General features: G+C 42.4%; 2 pseudogenes; both read right to left on the bottom strand.

Annotated features, from left to right (window-relative positions):
- Window positions 1-3,455: 3,455 nt before the first annotated feature.
- Window positions 3,456-4,055, bottom strand: LOC113457611 (annotated as a pseudogene).
- Window positions 4,056-7,599: 3,544 nt separating this feature from the next.
- On the bottom strand, window positions 7,600-8,031 carry LOC101978929 (annotated as a pseudogene).
- Between the last annotated feature and the right edge of the window lie 844 nt (window positions 8,032-8,875).

Here is an 8,875-nt window from a genome sequence, read left to right as displayed (position 1 = left end):
AACATGAGTGGGAGTGAGTGGGAGATGGTCATGAACATGAGTGGGGTGAATGGGAGATGGGGCAGGACAGATCAGAAAATGTTACTCTTGGCGCCCAGCTGAGTTCCTGAGACAACAGGAAGTGGCATAATCCCAGTATTTTTAGCAACTGTGAATTTATACTTTCCAGTTAATGAAAAGTACCATGGGGTCTCCATCTGGGCAGGGAAAGAATGGAGAGCAGGAAGTTCATCCAGAAGCAGAAGGACGAATTACAGAGAAATTAAGCAGCAGACATAAGCATCAAGAATCATCGAAGTCACAGATTCTCCACAAGTGTTAAAAATCTCACCCTCACATAAAACCAGTTACACTTGTGGACAACAGGGTTTGAAGGAGATACATAAGAAAAAAGGCACTGAGAGTTCAATAACAATCACATAATATTTTATTACTTTTAACAACTACAATAGTGATCTGCCTGCAAAATGCACTAGTGTAATAGTGGGGCAAATCTTGCGGGAATAATAACCAAGAGCTGATTGGCTTTGTGGCCCATTCTATGAAATGCAAGCCATCCTCAACACTGCTCGGACAGCCAAGAACCGGAGACAACATAAGCTAAGGACCTAGGGGAGAACCACACACTACTGTTCTGCTAAAGGAAGGTAGCCATACAATGACCCTACCGACATTCTGCTGTACGCATAGATCAGTGCCTTGCTCAGCCATCATCAGAGAAGCATCCTCCTGAAGTAGATGGGAAGAAATACAGAGACAGACAGCGGGACAGTGTACGGGTGTGAGAGACTTTAGAATACTTAGTCCTAAATGGGGTACCTCCTGTCAGGGCACACGGAACCCCTCAAGGGGAAGCAGGGTAATTTTAAGAACTGGAGGGACTGGAAGGCATCAAGGAGACAAGGCCTACTAAGCACATTAGGGCTCAGGGAGCATGCACAGGACCTGCACAGGTCTGGGCCACATGGAGTCCCAATGGAAAGAAGTGGACACAAGTACCCATTCCCTAACCCCGAAGCTCTCTCCTCTCAAATGAAAATTAGCTTTCTTCATCAGAGTCTCACTGGGCACAAACCACTCTTAAAGGCAAGTCCCACACCCAGCAGTACACAGCCAGCACAAAACCAACTTAAAATGAATTCCTGGAAATTTTCATTATCTTTTGTCAAGAATTTTTTTCTTATAAGTCTTTTACATATATGTTATGGTGTCTGGTTTTGTGGGTTTTTTTTTAATTTTTTTTTTTCGAGACAGGATTTCTCTGTGGTTTTGGAGCCTGTCCTGGAACTAGCTCTTGTAGACCAGGCTGGTCTCGAACTCACAGAGATCCGCCTGCCTCTGCCTCCCAAGTGCTGGGATTAAAGGCGTGCGCCACCACCGCCCAGCCTTGGTTTTGTGTTTTTTATGGGATTTTTTTGTGTGAACATGTACAGCCTCATCTGTATGTTTCTTATGCCTTTTGGCTCTTTTTTTTTCTTCTGCTTATCTTGTTCTGCACCCGTTTGTCTGTTTTTATTTTATTTTATTATTAACTTTTAGATGCCTACTTGTTTCCTAACAAGAGAATAAACAGGTTGGATTTGGAGGTGATGGGCCAAGTGGAGGCTCTGGGAGGAGTTGGTGAAGTGAAACCATAAACAGAAAACAATTCACAAAAAAGAACCTATTTTCAACAAAAGAAGGAATTTAAATAAAAAAAAATGAAAACAACCGTTGACAGGCCAGCATGAAGGCTCAGCAGGCAACAGCATAGGTTTCTCTACCATTTCTTCCCAGGGAAAGGTCTCTTTCCTTTAAGCACACAAAAAAGCGTGCCTAACAAGCATCACTTTTTGAGCTTTTTTGCTCTTACTGGGAATCTACATGAGCCTTATCAATGATCAACTTAGATGCTGTGTCTCTGAGGTTTAAATGTTCTACTCTGAATCCATTAAACATCCTGGCTCAGAAGCACAGACTTTGTAGGGATCCCAGGCACTTCAAGTTAACTTTAACTTTTAAGTGTATCAGCTGGGTGATGGTGGCGCACGCCTTTAATCCCAGCACTCGGGAGGCAGAGGCAGGCGGATCTCTGTGAGTTCGAGACCAGCCTGGTCTACGGGGCTAGTTCCAGGACAGGCTCCAAAGCCACAGAGAAACCCTGTCTCGAAAAACCAAAAAAAAAAACAAAACAAAACACTTTTAGGTGTTTCAACAATAAAAATACAATTGTATGGTTCTAAGGTCCCAGAATCACTCATTATAGACACAAGAATAAGCCGAATTTTTTAACTTTGCCCTTTAATGTATTTTCCCAGGCAGATAATAACCTACACCTCTGAGAACCCACAAGCTTATGAAAGAGTGTTCAAGGGAGGATTCTCACTGTGGAAAACCAGGACATAGAAAAAGAACTCACTCCATAGAGTCTTAAGAAACAAGACTTTACCCTTTTGCAAAGAAAGAAAACACTGTAAGGAATATCCTACTCCCTGAAGGTAGAGTGGGGCTCCAACCCCAATGACGACTGCTCATAAATACTGAGGCTACCCAGATTTCCTCAGCGAAGCCCCCACTTCATGTAAGTGATCACATAAAATCAACAGAGGTATCTCGGGTAACTCTGGATGTGACAGGTAAGATGTATCAATAGCCTAGGACCCCATTTTAAATAACTTTGTATCCAAGTGTTGGTGGGAATGCTCCCAAACCAAAGGAATTATTGCTGTCATCCTTAGCATTGGTAATTGCCCTATACATAACTAAGTAACGAAGCATAGATAGTATTAGGAGCCCTCATTTAAAACTTCGGGAAGCTATCTAGACACATGGTTTATTTATCCCGCTAAATCTTGTAACATGTAATTATGTAGGATGCATAAAAACTTTAGCAGCTAAAGCAATGCTGTAGATGAGCCTTGTCAAGGAAGTAAATGTCTTGTGGTGTTTGCTAACACTTTCTCAGAGTGGATAAATGTTTACTACAACAAGACTACAAGAACTCATGAAATTCTCTAGAACAAAACTCTCTCTCTCTCTCTCTCTTGGCTCTCTGCATCCTCCAGATGTGCTGCTTATACCAGTGGACTATGTCAGGGCTTACAAATTCTCTTCCAACAACAAAACGATGTCTCCGCTTCTCACAAGCAAAGCTTTACACGCCTGCCAGCAGGTGTCATCTTACTTTAGATCTTGGTCTCCTTAATTTTTTTTTTCTGGCATTGTTAGTATAATCCTTAAGTATAGCAATCTCACACTAGTTTTCTTTCGTCTATTCTCCCACTGGGTTTCTTCTTGGAATTGGACCTGTGTGTTTTTCCTCGTTCTCTATATCAAACCATAAGAACGCTCTGTCAAACAGTGAGTGTTAACAGACTAATCAAGAACCTCACCTCTGTGAGCAAACTGCACACGAATGGCTAGAGGGTAAAATTTGGCTGAAGCTTTCCTGCTCTTGCCCTTTCTTTGGGGGCCGTTCATTGGCAAAACCACATTACTTGGGGGGTCTTTCTAAAGATAATTTTGTAATTATATTCATGTACAGAAAACTTAGCAGTGTACATGCCCAGTCTAGTGACTAGTTCTTTGGCCTTAGCCTTTTCCAGTTTGGCAATGTGAGCCACAGAATTAAAACCCAGGATGTTGCCTCCCCACTGGCAGCGGATCTTCTTGTATCTGTCATTGTGCTAAATCCCAATCGCTTCTATCAACTTAGCCAGAGCATCCTTGTCTTCTGAGTCAACCTGTGTGAAGGCAACAGTGGTGCCTGTCTTCCCATGGACCAGTCACCCCAACCTGACCTTTCCTTTGACGATGCAGTAGGGGACCCCCATCTTGTGACATGGGCCAGGCAGGAACTTCATCAGCTCAATGAGCTCTGCACAGTAGGCAATCAATCCAGCTGAACCTTCTTGTTCTCCACCAAGGTGGTGACTGTATTGACCTTTGCTCGAAGGAGAGGTGGTCTCTTGGTTGCCAGCGGCTTTCTTCCCAGCATGGGCCAACAGTCTTAGCTTCTTCTTCTGATTTGTCTGTAGCCTGTCCTTGTGGGCAAACTTAAGCAGCTGGGTAGCCATTTGTTGGTTCAGGCTTGACTAAATGACTTAACAGCAGGAAGTACTCTGAGACATAGAGGAGCCCTTTGCCACTACAGCCTGGGGTAGCAGGGCCATTTGAGGAAGCCAGTGAGATCTCTTTAGGGCTGGATGTCTTGTCCAGTGCCAAAGTTCTTAGGCCTTTTCTCAGAAGATTCAACAACTTTTTGGCCTTCTGTTTCCTCATGATGACAGGGTCTGGGGTCACTATTTTCCTCTTGACATTGTTTTGGGGGAGGCATTTTACTTGACTGGAGGAGAGAGCTGGGCCTCATGTTTTTAATTTCTTCATATAGTATTTGTCTTCTAGGATAGAGCAACTTCAGACCAAATTTGCAATGAGTGGATTTCAGCAAGTCCTGCTACAGGGGATGCGAATCCTCTCTGACTATGAGATAGAACAGGTAGGCTTTTGTGGTTTCTCTTTGGCAGGGACTACACCATCAGTAGCAGGAAGAGATTTTAAAATGACAGAGGACAGAGCCTCACTCTTAGCTACCCCAAAAGATTTCTGGGACTACAGCTCTCAGAAGGGAGCTGAGGCAGGGGAGTAGGGTGGAGGATGATGTCTAGAAGCCTTGCACAAAAGCTGCAGCATTAGCATGTGAGAAAACCCAGTGACAAAGAGGAAGGTTTCTAACTCCACCCCTATGGCCCACGTGTAACTCATCACTAGCAAGAATGACCAGAGTAGGCAAGTGAACGAGAAAACCCACACTGTGCAAAGAATCCCAAAAGACCTACCCTTTGGCACTGCCTCCCCTTGAGTTTTTAAATTCTTTTTCCTTCTCCTCTGGTACCTCTTGTCTTCCCTTGAAAAGAGAAGCCATGAACTTAATGACTTCTCTTCCTTTCCTTCATACAATTCATGGGCCTTTATCCTTGTTCTGGGACAAACTTAACTGGAAATTTTGGCGAGTGCTCATCAGACCCCAGTGCCCAGGGTTATTATCCTCACCCTCCTTTGGCCAGAACTCAGTCAGAGACTGACATGATTGGGTCCTGAATTAGAGTGTCCACGTATGTGGAAGGGAAATTAGCTTGGTGACCATTCAGTCTGTGTCACCATCCCCCAGTTAAGAAGAAAACATGCAAATTCATGGAAGACATATGTCCATCTCAGAAGGGTCAACCAGGCGTCAAAACACCTGCTTTAGACAGCAGTCTTCAAAGGAGGTTTTCCCGCTACAATCAGCATCAACTTTCTGAGGGGCACGGGATAAGACCACTTGAACAATTTCTTCCTGGTTTTTGGTTACACTGTCTCTCTCTCCCGTTCAAAGGGATTGGCCTGAGACTTCATCTACCTGCTGTATAGTTTCATTTCCCAGTTCCTCCATTCACACCCCACACATGGATCCTTCTCACAAAGTATCAGGTGTAGAAGCTTCTGGATATGAAGAAATGGAAGCACACGAGCCTCCTTAGGGCTTTTTGCTCTCCAGCATCAGCCATGTAAAGGGATTTACAGCACTGGTGTAGGGATAAACACACAGTGCTGGTGTAGGGCGAGGCACACAGTACTGGTGTAGGGATAGACACACAACGCTGGTAAACATAGGGCACACAGCACTGGTGTAGGGCTAGGCACACAATGCTGGTGAAGGCTTATGATACACATTACTGGTGAACACTAGGACACACAGCACTGGTGAAGTTTAGGCCACACACCACTGGTGAACACAGGACACATAGCATGGATGAAGGCTTAGGTCATCATGCCTTGGAGCCCTGTAGTGGCATTTCATTTGTATTTTAATAAATAAAGCTTACCTGAGGATCAGAAAAGTAAAACAGCCACACTGGCTTTAGAGACCAAGCAGCAATGACCCACACCTTTAATCCCAGTAGCCACACTAGCTTGCCATAGAAACCAGGTAGTAGTGGTGCACACCCTTAATCCCACGACTAGAGAGATATATAAAATGGGAGGAGACAGCTCTCAGACACAGTCTCATTCTGAGGATTCATGGAGGCAGGATCACCATTTCAGACTGAGGTAGAGGTAAGGTGACTGTTTTGCTCTTCTGATCTTCATGTTGAACCCCAATATCTGTCTCTGAATTTTTATTAATCATGCTACAGAGCCCACTTTGCAGTACTTTGATAGAATACTGTGTAATATATTAGAAGAAGGTGGGTAAAGGAGTCAGATACTAGATCATTCTCTAATATAGTAACAGAAAAAAAAAGTGTTGATGTAAGTGTATTATAACATGCATTTTTTCCATACATACTGTGGTAGTTTAAAAGAAAATGGTCCCCAAATGAAATGACACTGTTAGAAGTGTGGCCTTGTTGGAGTAGGTGTGGTCTTGTTGGAGTAGGTGTGGTCTTGTTGGAGTAGGTGTGGTCTTGTTGGAGAAAGTATGTCACTGTGAGGCAGGCTTTGAGGTCTCATATATGCTCAAGCCATGCCCGGTGTCTCAGACCACTTCCTGTTTCCTGCAGGTCAAGATGTAGGAATTTTAGCTTCTTCTGCAGCACCATGTCCACGTGAAGCCAAGTCCCACAATGGTGATAATGAACTAAATTTCTGAAACTATAAGCTTCTCACTTAAATGTTTTCCTCAAAAGAGTTACCATGGTCATGGTGTCTTTTCACAGCAATAAAGCCCTAACTAAGACACATAGTAAATGACTATATAGCTGATAGATAGGTGATATTTCCATATACATACATTAGTATACGTAATCATTTGATGAATTGTAATAAAATATATCTGTATACTTTAAAAACTAAGAAAGTAGTTACTTCAGAAGCCCAGGTTGTAAATTTTTCTCTAAAACATGTAGTTTCCATTTCTTCAGTTATGACATAAAATTACAATACAATCTATTTAAACTGACAGATGCTATTTTTATGTGCTCATTTGGGGACACATTACCAAAAAAAAAAAAACAGTTCAAAGACATAAAGAGAATTGCTAATATAAAACCAATTTCCATATATTTATTTATTTGAGACAGTTTTCTCAATGATCAAAATAAAAATGCATCGGTCCAGTGGTAACAACATTCAGCAAGGAGAGTTAAATTTGTCAGGAAACTGCCTTGCATGCATGAGGCCCTGAGCCCATGTAGAAAAGGCCAGACATGTGTTTCCAGTCAGGCATTGTGGAGGTAGAGACAGATGAAAATAGGTAGTTCTCTAGGACTCAATGGTCCCAATGTCTACCTTCTTGGTGAACTCCAAACTAGTAAGAGACCCGGTCTCAAAACAAAACAAACAAACAAAAACAGTGGGTTTTTAAACACCCAAGGTTGTCCTCTGGCTTCCATTTGCAAATTCATACATGAGTGTGCATACCTTAACAACACACACACACACACACATGCACACACAAAGATAAAATAAGATAGAAAAATATTCTGACAAACTCGTGCATTTTATTTAAATTTAACAATTTAGTTGTCAAATTTGTATTTAGTTTTGTTCCATTTTATATTCATGTGGTGTTTATTTTTATTTTTTGGCAGTTTTGTGATTTTATTTAAACACAAATAAAACATACATGCAAGCCATCTACTCATCTTCGCTGTGTAGCCTGGTGTTGGGGTTGGTGACTCTGATGGCCAACTGTACTGCTCTTTCTACAATGGCTTCTTGGTTCTGAAGGAAACATTGTGAGCAATCTCAGCACAGTAATACTTGTGCACATCAGTAGCACCTCCAGCTCCTTGATGCTGTGGACCAGAAACTCCTGGAAGCCGCTAGGCAGCATGTGCTTGGTTTTCTTGTTGCTCCCATAACCAATGTTGGGCATCAGGATCTGGACCTTGAATCTTCTCCACACCCTGTTGTCAATACCTCTGGGTTTCCGCCAGTTTCACTTAATTTTGACATATCGGTCTGACTGGTGCCGGATGAACTTCTTGGTCCTCTTTTTGACGATCTTGGGCTTCACCAGAGGCCAGAGGGCAGCCATGATGCCTCAAAGGAGATGGCAGCCACCTCGCAGATAGCACCGAGGAAGAAGAGTTTAAATAAGCATGTGGTGTTTGAATGAGCATGGCCCCCATACTTCATTGCTTAGTCCACAGTTGGTAAAACTGTTTGGGAAGAATTAAGAGATGTGACCTTGTTGGAGTAGATGTGTCACTTGGGGTAGGCTTCAAGGTTCCAAAAGCTTATTCGAGGCCCAGTCTCCTGTCTGCTGTCTGTGGATCAGGATGCAAAGCTCTCAGCTACTGCTCCAGCACCATGCCTATCTGCTTCTTGCCATGAAGATCATGACTAACTCTCGGAAACTGTAAGCATGCCCCTGGTTAAATACTCTTTCATAAGTGTTGCCTTCATCACGGTATCTCTTCACAGCAACAGAACGGTGATAATCTACTGAACGCGGCAATCTAAGGTCTTTTGCTTTCATTTTGTGACACTGTGACTTCTCACCTACTTTTGTGCTCATTATTTGTCTTTCCTGGATATAATTTCTGAGAAATTTGAATTATTTATACAAACTCTTGGTAAATAAATTTACTGACTTTCTTTTAATTTTACTACGTAGATTCCATGGAATGTCTTAAATCAACAATCCTTTGCCTCATTTTCACTTCACATTTTTATACTCTTAAGTTTTAACCTTAAACCTCATCCACTTAGTCATTTTTCAACATTGTTTTCCCATCTCTTTTCTTCAATAATAAATACCTTTTGCAGTCTTATTTTACTTTTCCCTAAATCACATGCTCCCAGCTTAAACTGATTTACATTCTAGTTTTACTTTTATCTACATTTATTTTATGACGAATTTATTCCCATGCCACATGGTTTTGTTTCCCCAGTGTCTTCTGGGATG

This window comes from Microtus ochrogaster, linkage group LG3 (assembly GCF_000317375.1).
Source record: "Microtus ochrogaster isolate Prairie Vole_2 linkage group LG3, MicOch1.0, whole genome shotgun sequence".
Taxonomy (NCBI): domain Eukaryota; kingdom Metazoa; phylum Chordata; class Mammalia; order Rodentia; family Cricetidae; genus Microtus; species Microtus ochrogaster.
Note: the sequence above shows the minus strand (reverse complement) of the source record. Positions and strands in the feature narration are given on the sequence as shown.